Raw genomic sequence first — 13138 nt, 5'->3', positions numbered from 1 at the left:
AAACAAAATGCTTCTGTTTCAGAGAAACCCCTCCACTTCATTCCATCTTGCCTTCAAAGGCCCTGGGCACAAAGCTGTTCTTCACTGGAAAACCGAGGAAATACAACTCTTTCTACTATCTCAGAGCACATGACTTCTTATGACCCAAACCTAACAGAAGTCTATTGGAAAGCAGTCTCAGATACGAATAACAAACCACCTGTCAATTCAGGATATTGTTCTGAAACTAGTTATGAGCCAGTGAATTCACAACAAGACAATTCTGTAGATATGCAAGAGAGGTTAGAGGAATCTAACCCTAAGGAGAACCAAGAGAAGAAAACGCTGCTTAACCCACAAGCCCACTACAGATCTGCTGCAGCCAGGCGTGTACAAAGTCGACGCTCTTTTCATAGACCAAAACCTTTGCAACATCCCAAACTTCAAAAGTTAGCATCTCTTCCGTCATCTTGTCACATCCCTCCACATTCTCTGGAACAAGAAGAAACGCAGCTTTGAGCCTTGACTTATGTAAGAGAAGACAAGTGTAGCGAAAATGGACAAAGTCTTTGGAAAAAGAGAGAGAGAGTGAGAGAAACTCAAAGCATTGAGACTTTTTCTAGTACCGTTTCAAGAAAGAAAACACTGGGGTCTACTTTTCCGCTGGACATACACCAGTAATTCCTCATTCACATTAAAGGGACTTATGTGGTTGAATCAAGTTGATAACTATGCTTCCTTGTTTCATCTAGACTGTTACAAAGATAAATTCTGAGGGCTATAATGAGAATCTTTTCAAAAGGGAAACTGATGTTGCTTTTCAAATTAAAAATAGTTTTATTATGCCATATATTTCCATAAAACATCATTAAGGCAATACATTGCATCTGTAACATTAATAATGCAGATCAGTATTCATGCTGCGTGAAATTCCTATATATGAGGCCAATAGTTAAATCTCTTGCTTGCTAAATCTATTCTGGTTGAAATAGATTAGTGCCTCTTTATTAAATGTGAAAGCTGAAGAAGAAATATTGTCCTACTCTTGAATTTTTGTATCATTGCGAAAAGCTAATTTAATTGTGGAATTTTGATTCTCTATTGTAAATTCTTGGGATGAAACCTTGGTCCCACTGAAGTGAATGGAAATTTTTCTGTGGAGTTCAATGGGGCCAGGATTTCGCCCTTGTTATCTTGTTATCTGTTTTAAGTGGTGCTGGGAATTAAAGAATGTACAGAGATAGAATAGAATTCTAATTTACATGGTCCTAAACATCTCATTTATATTCTTAATTAAGCTGCTCTTTTTCAAATAGCCTCAGTCACACAAAAATGAAGACATAGGTGATTTATTTGGCTACTTAGGTGTCTTCCAAAATATCTGTTAAATCTTCCTATTTATACATAACCCTCTCTGGATATTTTTTTGGAACAGTGATTTTCTCAAATACTGTCATCTTCTGTGTCCTTTGACACATTGCTTAGGTGCCATGATGACTCAGGATGTTGCTATTTCTAAGTACTGTATACCGACACTTTGGCTATACTGTATGTATATATTTGTAGATGTTCGGAATGTGAGTTTTTATTTTCCATTTTTATGCTAAATGATGATCATTGAGATTCTACCAGATCTCCTCTCCTTACAAAGCTAATCCAACCCCCAGTGAAGCCAGTGAAAGTTGTATTAGTCCCTGTATGAAAATGAAGTACAAGTGAAAGGCTCTAAGGACTTTATATTTCCAGGCAAGACTTGAACTAACACTGCATGTCAGGTGGCTCCAGGCTTAGTTTAGCAGCTTCATATACAATTGGTTCCTCTGTGGTGACATTATATTCAGTGTAGCCCCAATCCCAAGACTTTGAGGCAGATCCTCAGCCGGTGTAAATAGTCATAGTCCCATGAAGTCAAGTTAGCCACACAGGTGCTTTTAAAAATCCTATTAGGCATCTATCTGCATCTTTAGGCACCTAAATTATTTTAAAAATCTGGCCCTACGTGCATAATTAATTCATAAAAATGGGACTTAGTCTCCTAAATCACTTAGGCACTTTTTAAAGTTTTAACCCTATAGCTAGAACTCAGATGTTACTTCAGATTCTATGGCCCAGTTTTTCAAAAGTGGCTTTTAATTCTGGGTGCCTCCATGCTTGGGTGTCCAACTTTAGATACACTGGACACCCAAAAAATAAAATCAGTGGCCGCTTGCAGAAATGCTGGCCCTGTACCTTTTTTCTGTCTATGGCCTCTTAGCTAAGCATGACAGTTGTGCTAGTGGTAATGCTCAGATACCATGAGGATGGACATTATATGGAAAACTAGGTAGATAAATAACCTACTCCATAGGGACTGGATTCAAATTACCAACTCATTATACACAAACCATCAAGTAGTTCTCTGCTTTCTTTCAGTCCTCCTGTAGCCCAACATTGACCACCTAGCCAGGGAAATAACATGTTGCTTGGAATAAAGTCTTTAGAAACCATAGCAAGTCTAGGACCTAGATGTATGATTTGATGTCAATGTAATTTTTTGTGAACTGAGTAAATTGTTATGTATTTTTATTATTGTTTTGGTGCAGGGAAAATATTTTGTAACCATAGTTCTGGGTATTATTAATAGGAGTGATTACTGGAATTTTACTCATCCCTGTGATGAGACGTGGATCTTTTTTGAAAGCCACACTTAGACTGACCCATTAGACAGCAGGAGAAAAACACTTTGGGCCAGATTCTCCAATGCCTTGCACCTAGAATAATCAATTACACCCACAAAATCTTATCCCCAGTTAATCAAGTGGAGAATTTTGATTTCATAGCATTTTATAACTATTGGGCCCAGGTGAGACTACACAAGATGCTAGGCAATGGAGAATCAGTTCTTTATTCTGAATGTTTTTGAGCCACATTCACCGATATGCTCTGGCTGCTTATCACTGCTCTACTGATGCAAGAGCAACCTAACTGGCCAGGTCAGCCAGGATGGTGGCTGTTTGCATTGCTGGAATGGCACAAAGCAGCCAAGGCATTCTGGTGAATCTGGCCCAATATTTTTAGGGTATTTTTCATAGTCCCAGAAAGGCAGCAATTGTTCTATCGTATCCCAGCATAATGCCTAAGCATGAACAACATAATAGGTCAGATTCCATTTCCAGAATCTGGTTTCTATGAAAAACATCCTTTGCCTATTACTTTTGTGCAAATTTCCTTGCTATGTTGTAGCAGTAAGGAATGGAGCATTACACGTTGACACTGTGAGGAGGCCTGGACTATAAGCTACATTTTCAAATATCGGAGGGGTAGCCGTGTTAGTCTGAATCTGTAAAAAGCAACAGAGGGTCCTGTGGCACCTTTAAGACTAACAGACGTATTGGAGCATAAGCTTTCGTGGGTGAATGCCCACTTCATCAGAAATACTTTTTTCCATACGGCTAAATGCAGTGCCTTGCATGGTGTCAAGTATCAGAGGGGTAGCCGTGTTAGTCTGAATCTGTAACAGAATCTGAATCTGAATCTGTGGCGTCTGATGAAGTGGGCATTCACCCACGAAAGCTTATGCTCCAATACTTCTGTTAGTCTTAAAGGTGCCACAGGACCCTCTGTTGCTTTTTACATTTTCAAAAGTGCTCACAAACTATCTGTACACATGCAAATGTCAGCACATACCTGCAAACCCTGATTTGCCTGTTGGTGCTTATGCAAGTGTGGGGACTTTTGAATATGTAGGCTTATAAATTCATGTTGTCACATACTGTTCTAGCAAATTGATATAGCACACAGTTAGGATGGGTAAACAAAACCATCTATGCAAATACAACAGTAACTGAAAAAAATAGGAGTTTGTAACCTTTGGTGTGTGTTGCAGGCTGTAGCCCCAATATAGTTTGCTGTGATATTAAAAAACAAACAAACAAATGTTAACAGAAGTTTATCAACAGAAGTCACAGAAAGGCATTTATACAAAAATGATCTAATTCTCCTTGTGTGTACTAATGAAGGTTGGCCAGCATAGCTATAGCTGTACAGACAAACAGCTTATATGAGTTCCCTGAACAAAGTAAGCTACAAAACCAGGGCTTTTTTTGCAGATGTAACTGTGTGCACACAGATTTTTTTCACATGCCTAATGGACATTGCTATGCAGAAAAAACTTTCAAGTGTAGACCAGGCCTTACTCTACTGTAACTTCATTGACTTCCATGGATTTACTCCTGATTTACACCAATATAAACGAGAGGAGAAATAGGCCCAAAGAGTCTATAGTCTGCCTCATTTCAGCTCCATACCTTTCTTGTGCACTTTTGAGTTGCAAAATATATCCATTTGGTGCAGATATTGAGCAAGATCCTCAGCAGATATAAATTGGTGTAGTGCCATTAACTTCCATGCAGCTACACAAATGTATACCAGCTGCAGATGTGGCTCTATGCATTAGGAGTTGTATTTTCCTAGCTCTTTTCACTTTAATTTCATAATGTAACCTTCACAATTCAAGCAACTATTTAAACCATAAAGTATAAATAATAGGTCTGATTCCTTGCACCTTGTCTAGTCGGGATGGATTCTGTATGGTAATAGTGACTTCCCAAAGGGCAAAGCAGTGAAGAATCAGGCAGTAAGGACCAGCTTTTCAGCTGGTAAATCCTCATAGCTGATAGCGGAGCTGCTGCTGGTCTACACCAGCTGATAATCTGGCCCTTATGAATGTGTTCTCTCATAGAAAGAAATATATTTTGTCATCTGTGAGGAATTCCACGGATGCTATTTATTGAGTGTGTATCTATGTCCTACTTTTTTGTACAAAGATCGAATCCATAAATATTTGATATCTTTTCTACAAATTTCGCTCCAGAGAGGATTTTTTTATGTTTATTATGCTGCACTATTAACCATTAACCTACTAATGTTAAAAAAATAGGAAGAGTGTAGTCTGCATTAAGATGTATTCTGTCTCTCTGAGCTGTGAAGATACTTGTATGAAATGCTATTTTACAGATGTATGATCTAATCATTTTATGTAATACAAGTTGGAAAATAATGTGCCTTAAAATGTCATTCTCTGGACAGCTTCTGTTTGGAGATTCCGTGTGCACTTTCCAAACAGTGTTAGCTTCCTTCTTATATTTTTAAACAATAAATTTGCTCAATTAAAATGCCTTTATAAAAATGTTTTAAAAGCACATTATGATGAGAACTTTGGCAATAAACTATATGAATTTGGTGTAATCGTGCTACAGTGGAAAAACTGGTTTATGTAGCAAGTCCATCTCTGATAAATATTTACAAGAACATTCCAGCATTAAAAGTAATTTACTGAAACACAGCTTCATTGTTCTGGCTATTTTAAAGCTTATACTTTGCATGCACTACTGGTGAGAAGATTGTGGATACTGTTATGTAGGCAGGTATAATGTATCTGATTTTGCTCAAACCTCTTGATCAAATGCATGAGAATTAACTGAGACATCTCTAAAAATTGTCTATTCAGTTTGAGAAAAGCTGGGCATGTGAAAGCCACTTAAACTTGGGGACAGTTTTTGCACTTTCCTGAAGGCTGTGCTGACACTCTTTCTACATCTACTAGCCTCCGCTATGGTTTCTTTAAAATTAAAGTATGATAAAGTGATCATTAATTTCTATCCCCAATCTGAAATATTTTACAAATGTGAAATGGGGAAAACTGATTAAGCAGTAGTACTATAGAAAAGGACTTGGAGTTATAGTGGATCAGAAATAGAATATGAGTCAATAATGTGATGCAGTTGCAAAAAAAGCTAATAACACTCTGGCCTGTATTAGCAGGAATGTCATATGTAAGACACAGGAGGAAATTGTTCTGCTCTAAGTTAGCACTGGTGAGGCCCCAGCTGAGGAAAAATGTGAACAAATTGGAGAGAAACCAGAGGAGAACAACTAAAATGATAAAAGGTTTAGAAAACCTGACTTATCTGGAAAGGTTAAAAAAACTGGGTATGTTGTCTTGAGAAAAGAGGACTGAGAGGGGACCTGACAACAGTCTTCCAATATGTTAAGGGCTATTATAAAGAGGGTGGTGATCAATTGTTCTCCATGTTTACTGAAAGTAGAGCAAGAAGAAATGGGTTTAATCTGCAGCAAGGGAGATTGAGGTTAATTATTAGGAAAAACTGTCTAACTATCAGGGTAGTTAAGCTCTGGAACAGGCTTCCAAGGGAGGTTGTGGAATCCCCATCATTGGTGGTTTTTAACAACAGGTTAAATAAATACCTTTCAGGGATGGTCTAGGTTTACTTGGTCCTGCCTCAGCACTGGGGGCTGGACTAGGTGACCTCCCGAGGTCCCTTGCAGCCCTACATGTCTATGATTCTGAGTGACAACAATGTGCTACTTATCAAAGATATCATTAATAAAAACTAGGGCTGTCAATCGCAGTGAATGCCTGCGATTACCTGAAAACAAAATTAACACGTTATTTTTTTTAATGCGTTAATTGCATACCTCTGGGTGGGGAGGGAGGCATCGGTGGCTGGGGACTGAAGCCCCAGCCCACAGCTCCACGGGCAACAGAGGGGCCTGAAGCCCTGAGCCCTGAAGCCCCCCCACCCCACACTGAGTGGGGCTGAAGCCCCAATTCCCCCCCCGGACTAAAGGGGTTGGTCACAAGTTTTTCTAACAGGGAAGTCACTTTTTTTTTAAGTGCAAAAGGGGCCGCCAGCACAAAAAGTGAGAAACACTGAGAACAGGGGCCTGGCGAGCTCAGCCTCCCTGCACCAGCCTCTCCTCCCCTGCCACATGCTGAAGCTGCAAGGGAGGGTAAAATCCACCCTCCCTTGCAAACAAGGGCTCACTCAGCTGAAGGGAGTTATGTAATAATAATAATTCTACATTTGTAAGTTGTGCTTTCATGATAAAGAGATTTCACCACAGTACTTGTACAAGGTGAATTGAAATACTATGTCTTTTATTTATCTTTTTTATAGTGCAAATATTTGTAATCAAAAATAATAATATGAAGTGAGCAAGGTACACTTTGTAGTCTGTGTTGTAATTGAAATCAACATATTTGAAAATATAGAAAACATCCAAAAGTATTTAAATAAATGGTATTCTATTATTGTTTAACAGTGCGATTAATCACATGATTAATCGTGATTAGATTTTTTAATCTCGTGATTAATCGCGCTTAATTTTTTGAATTGCTTCACAGCCCTAATAAAAACTCAAGCAACTAAAAGCAACAAAATAAATATTAAAGTACATTTATAAACTTATATTGTCCATATAATATGCAAACACCTTAGGTGAAACCCTGGCTTCACTGAAGCCAATGGTAAAACTCCCATTGATTTTAATGAAGCCAGGTCTTCATCCCTTTTTCTTTTCAAATATAAGGAAATCCATATTTCAGCATGGGAAGAACACTGTTGACATTCAGCAGCCTACTGGTCTTTTTGGTTGGTTGGTGCTGGTTTCAGTGAAATTACACTTTCTGATTTTGGAATTTCTCACTTTTGGGCAATAGGCCCTTTAACTTTCTTTTTCATGTGTAGGTAAAGATGGCGAGCCGCTCCGCAGCTGCAGTGAGTGCTCTAAGCCACATTTCTGTCCCCCATCCTAGACCAGCTTAAGGGCTCATCTATGTTGTGCTAGCCACAGTGGTCCAGCAGAGATCATGTGGAGTTTCATGTACTCCTCTCCCTGGCACCTCACCTCCCTGCAGAGGCAGATTAAGGTCTCCTGGGGCCCTGGGCCAGATAGGGTTGCTAACTTTCTGATTGTACAAAACCAAACACCCTTGCCCTGCCCCCTGACCCGCCCCTTATCCAAGGCCCCACCTCCCACTCCATCCCCCCTCCCTCCGTTGCTCGCTCTCTCCCACCCTCACACACTTTTACTGGGTTGGGGCAGGGGGTTGGGGTGCGGGCTCTGGGGTGGGGCCGGGGATGAGGGGTTTGGGGTACAGGAGGGGGCTCAGGGCTGGGGCAGGGGTTTGGGGTGCTGGATGGGGTGCCAACTCCAGCTGGGGATGTGGGCTCTGGGATGGGGCCAGGGATGAGGGATTTGGGTGCAGGAGGGGACTCCGGACTGTAGCTGAGGAGTTCAGAATGCGGGAGTGGGCTTAGGGCTGGGGCAGGAGGTTGGGGTGTGGGCAGAGGTGCCAACTCCCGCTGGGAGTGTGGTCTCTCGGGTGGGGCGGGGGCAGCGCATGGAGCTTCCTTGATCACTCCTCCGCCTAGGGGCTGCAGGGACAAGTCAGCCACTACCGGGAGCTGCACAGAGCCAGGGCAGGCAGGAAGCCTGCCTTAGCCTGCTTTGCCGCCAACCAGACTTTTAATGGCCTGGTCAGCAGTGCTGACCGGAGCCACCAGGCTCCCTTTTCGATGGGGTGTTCTGGACGAAAACTGGACACCTGGCAACCCTAAGGCCAGAGAAAGTGGGGGGCCTCAGCTCCAGAACCGTGACCCCACCCCAACCTTTACGTCTACTGTCCTCCCATTCCGCTCCGTCTGCCTGAGGCCCCACCCCTGTTCCACCCACAGCCCCACCCCATTCCACCCCTTCCCCCATGGCCCCTGCCCCAGTTTTGCCCATGGTCCTGCCCCATTCTGTCCCCCCACTGCAGTCCCACCCCCCGTTCACTCCTTTCTGCCCCCCCCACTGCACCCCAAGACCAGAGAAGCTCTGTCCCCCTGCCACAGCCATGGGGCCACAGTGGGGAGCAAGAGCTCCTCCAGTCCTGGGGCCACAGCGGGGGGCCAGGTGCTGGGGCTTCCTCCACCATCTCGTGCTTCTGCCAGGGACTGGGGTCGGGGCACTGGGGCTTCCCCTGCCTCACCTGCCCAGCACTTCTGCTGGGCACCAGGGTCGGAAAGCTGGGGCTTCCTCTGCCTGTTCCACAGCTTCTGCCAGGGCTTTGGGCTTCCGCCACCCTGCAGCGGATTTCTGCTGTGGTGCCCATTTTTCTGGGGCCCCCCAACTGACCAGGGACCTGGACATGGGCCCCATGGGCCCATTGGCTAATCTGCCATTGCCTGCCTGCCCTTTATGTGGAGGTGGGGAGAGGAGTGGACATGCCAGCTTTACACCTGATGTGTCAGAGGAATCTTGACTTCATGTTCAAAGCAACTTTTGTGCTTGTGAAGGAAGGAGTGTACTACCCCTTTAAGGGACTGGCTGGAGTCTACAACAAAGCATCCTGGATGTAATCAAGGAAGCCCTTTGCCCAACCCTGGGGGCTGGGCTATTTAAACAAGAAAAGGAAACTGAACAGGAGAGAGTGGGCTAGAAACCAGACAGGTGGTGGGCTCTTGTCTCTCTTGGGTTCCAGGAGCCTGATTAGATCCAGAGACTTTAGCTGTTGATTTTAAAGTTGGGAGCTCTGAACCAGGGCCCTAAGGTAAGGCCTTATGAACTTTTAAGACTTCTGCTTCCCCTGAGGGTTTCTTAAAGACAGCATATTGGTTTTATTAGTCTGTTTGGGCTTCTCCTTACTTGGATCTGATTCCTTACAGTACTGATTCCTGGTCAAGTCACTTAATTTCTCTCTGTTTAATCTGCCCCCCATGAAAACTGTGGCTAATGGAAATTCTTTGCCGGGATGTAACACTTTCCATTCTGGCCCTTGAAGCACTTTATAAAGCTGGGTTAGCATTATTTGTCTGACTTTACAGTTGGCAAAGTACAATGGGTGCACTCCTGGTCCCAGTGATGTCAATGCTACAAACTTCCTGTAATGCCTCTGGCAAAGGCACTTGACCGTTACCCTCTCTGGAAATGGAACCTGTGCCTATATCCCCTCACATAATGGGCACGAACAGGATGAGTCACTTTACCAGATTGCCTTTCACTTCTGAAAAGTAGCCTGGGGCAGCTTGATGATCAATTAAAATATTCTTGGATTTTTTTCCATTGGCTTTAGTCACAGAAACTCATATCTAGTATTCAAGTGGTGGTAATCTCTGAAATGCTTTAGTATTCCTGGCCTTGACAATGAATGCCAAACTCTTCCTTGGTTTGAATGTTGTGATATAACATGACTTTGCAGAGCTGAAAGAGGGACACAAAGAAAAATGAGCCACTTAAAAAAAAATTGTAAGAAGCCATTTTAAAGTCTCAAAGTTCAAAACCCCAGTCTAGTTGTTGATTAGACTTGATACACATTATTTTTCTTGTCTGGAGTTACAGCAGGGGATTAAAATCAGCCTTAAAGTTCCAAGCAAATTTCCATGATATCTGTGAAGAGTCTACTACCATGCTCCCCACAGCTGGGGATGTGCAACAGGAACCCTGGCCCTGTAGCTCCAAAAACTAAAGGTCCATCTCTATTAAAGTGCCTTTTAGAGGTGATTGTTATGTCTTTCCTGAGATGCAGTGTACTGCTAGAGAAAAACCTGCTCACTCAGATCTATTGGGCATGATCCTGCAAGGCACTGAGTACTCAGGCTCTGATCCAGAGCCCAGAACTTGAGTACATAGTATTACTGAAGTACTTTACTGGATCAGGACCAGAGTGCTCGGCGCATTGAGGCCCATTGTGTCGTATCCTGTTTGTCAAGTCAATGGTAAAATCTCAGGCTGATGCGGAGTCTGAAACTACCACCACCAAAAAATAACTGTGCTTCGTTAGTGATGCTTATGCTTATTATTTCACCTTATCAACGTGTCCTGAGAGAAACCAGGACAGTGTATGATCTTCCCCCCCCCCCCCCTCCCAATTACGAAAAGTGGCTATGCCAGAAGATGGCGCTGCAAGACTAATATAGCCAGCATATCCATTTTTGCAATACCTAGCATTCAAATCCACTTGCAAATTCAGGTATTCTATAGTCTAGTGTGGCTTGATTTCTGATGCTTTATCACTAAAAAGTCTCCAAGATATTTGTCAATGTTTTTTTAAAAAGCCTAATTAAATTAATATTTAAAAAATATACAAAAATGTAAGTAATCACTTACCACTAGAGCTTGGAATCCTTTGCTTATCCTAATTTAAGACTCTAACATCTTAAAATATTTTTCTGGGATAATGTCATAAACAGTTACCATGATTGTTCCTGGTAATCACCTTAGGCTCAACTCTGTTACCATGTTCAAAGTTTCCCAGTAGCCAAGTCAAATATTACATTAGCTCATTTTGAGCCAAACCCTATTGAAGTCAAGTGGAGTCTGTCTGTCTGTATATTGACTTCAATGGGATTTGGGCTTAGAATCAGGTTCTGCATCATTTTAGAGGTCCCTTTCAAAAATCACAATGTGAGTCTGCCCCCAAAGTGTCTTTTTATGTATATATTTTAGTGCTAAGTGTTTGCTAAGACCTTTACAGGGGGATGTGACTAGAATGTTTCTGTTCCAAAGATTTCTCAATCTGTACTGATAACCTTCAGAGATGGAATGGAAAATGGGACACAACAACGAAGCAAAGTAGTTGAATAGCAGAGTTGCACACACATCTAGTGGTTTTCATTTATTTGTCAGCATTTCTTTGAAGGAAGAACTTCTTTCTAGGCCTTTTGGAAGAAATATGACTTAGGGAGGTACTTGAAGGTATGGACTAGTGGAAGCATTGCAGATCATGGAAACAAGCGCTGACACAGCTGCAGAATGCCAGGCATACACAGGCACAGGGCCATCCTTACCCATTAGCAAACTATGCATATGTGTGCTGCTCCAGCGGACAGCCCAATCCTCGGGCCGGCTGAGCCGACCAGGAAAGCTGCCCCTGCCCCGCCTCTTCCCCAAAGCCCCCGCCCCTGTTCTGCCGCCTCCCTGCCTCTTCCCACCACTGCCCTGCCCCAGCCCTGCCCCCACTCCACTCCTTCCCCAAAGCCCCCGCCTCTGCTCCACCCCCGCCTCTTCCCACCCCTGCTCTGCCTCCGCCCCCACTCCCACTCCATCCCTTCTCCTGAGCTACGTCTCAGGGGACTGCAGCAGGGGTCTGGCCACCCTGCACTCACCGGGCGGTGGGAAGTGGAGCGACCTGGCCCCAGCCTGCCCCGCTCCGCTGGTGTAGTGTATTAAAGTGCTCTCCATAGTAATGGCATACACTACAGTGCAAGAAACTGCTACCTGTAGGCATTTGCTACATCAGGTAGCAGTTTACTACACCGGCTCCCAGCTGCACCACCGTTGAGTGCTGAGGGGTCTGTTTAAGTAATATTTTAATGTAGTTGCTCAATACAGTAAGTTGTCACCTCTACAGGTTATCAGTTCAAATCTGCCCCCCAAGTCCCAAGGCTGGGAGCCAGGGCAGCAGAGCAGAGAGGGCTGGAACCGGGTCACTCCACTTCCCGCTGCCCCATGAATGCGGGGTTGGGCCTGCCCTGCAATCACCAGGCGGCAGGAAGTGGAGTGACCCGGCTCCAACCCGCTCTGCTGGCTTGTGCAGGAGGGCGGTTTCCCTGCTCTGCCCCAAGCCTGCTCCTGCCCCCCCACAGACCTTGGGCGCACCCCTCCTCCCCCCACCGAGGCCTGAGGACGCCCGCCCCCCGTGGAGGCCTGGGGCCAGCCTCCCCGGCTGTGTAGGGCACCACAATGTCTAGGGACAGCCCTGCACAGACATGTTAAAGCCTCTTGGATACAATCTCTTCATATCAGGGGGTGGGGAGGGGAAGAGAATAAGAATAATGCAAAAAAGATATAGCTTAAGATAATAAAAGCTGCAGAGAACTGGCCTTCTGCATTCTTGCTAGTGCTAGTTATGAGAAATGCCTAGTGCATGGATGTACTTATATCCCTTGTGAGTCAGATTTTCAAAAATGGACTCCCAACTTTGAGTCTGCAGGCAGCTACAGGTACAATTCTGTGCACTAGTGATGTAATTTGGATATTCAAATACTTGTTTATGCCTTCAGAATGAGAAGGTAGACATTGAAGTCAAATCTGCATGTGCAGAATTTGCATGTGTAACACCGACAGACCCCTGTTGGCAGGATTGAACCTGGGACCTCTGGAGCTAAATGCACGAGCCTGTATGGCAGTGGTCTCCAACCATTTTATGCACAAGATCACTTTTTGAATTTAAGATCAATCCAGGATCTACCCTGCCCCTTCCCCCAAGGCCCCGCCCTGCTCACTCCATTTCCCCTGTCCCTTGGTCACTCGCTCTCCCCCACCCTCATTCACTTTCACTGGGCAGGGAGTTGGGGTGCGGGAGGGGGTGCAGGCTCTCGGCTGGGGCCGGGGG

Source organism: Terrapene carolina, unplaced genomic scaffold, assembly GCF_002925995.2.
Source record: "Terrapene carolina triunguis isolate 2854851 unplaced genomic scaffold, T_m_triunguis-2.0 Scaffold229, whole genome shotgun sequence".
Lineage (NCBI taxonomy): Eukaryota > Metazoa > Chordata > Testudines > Emydidae > Terrapene > Terrapene triunguis.
This window is presented reverse-complemented; position numbering follows the sequence as displayed.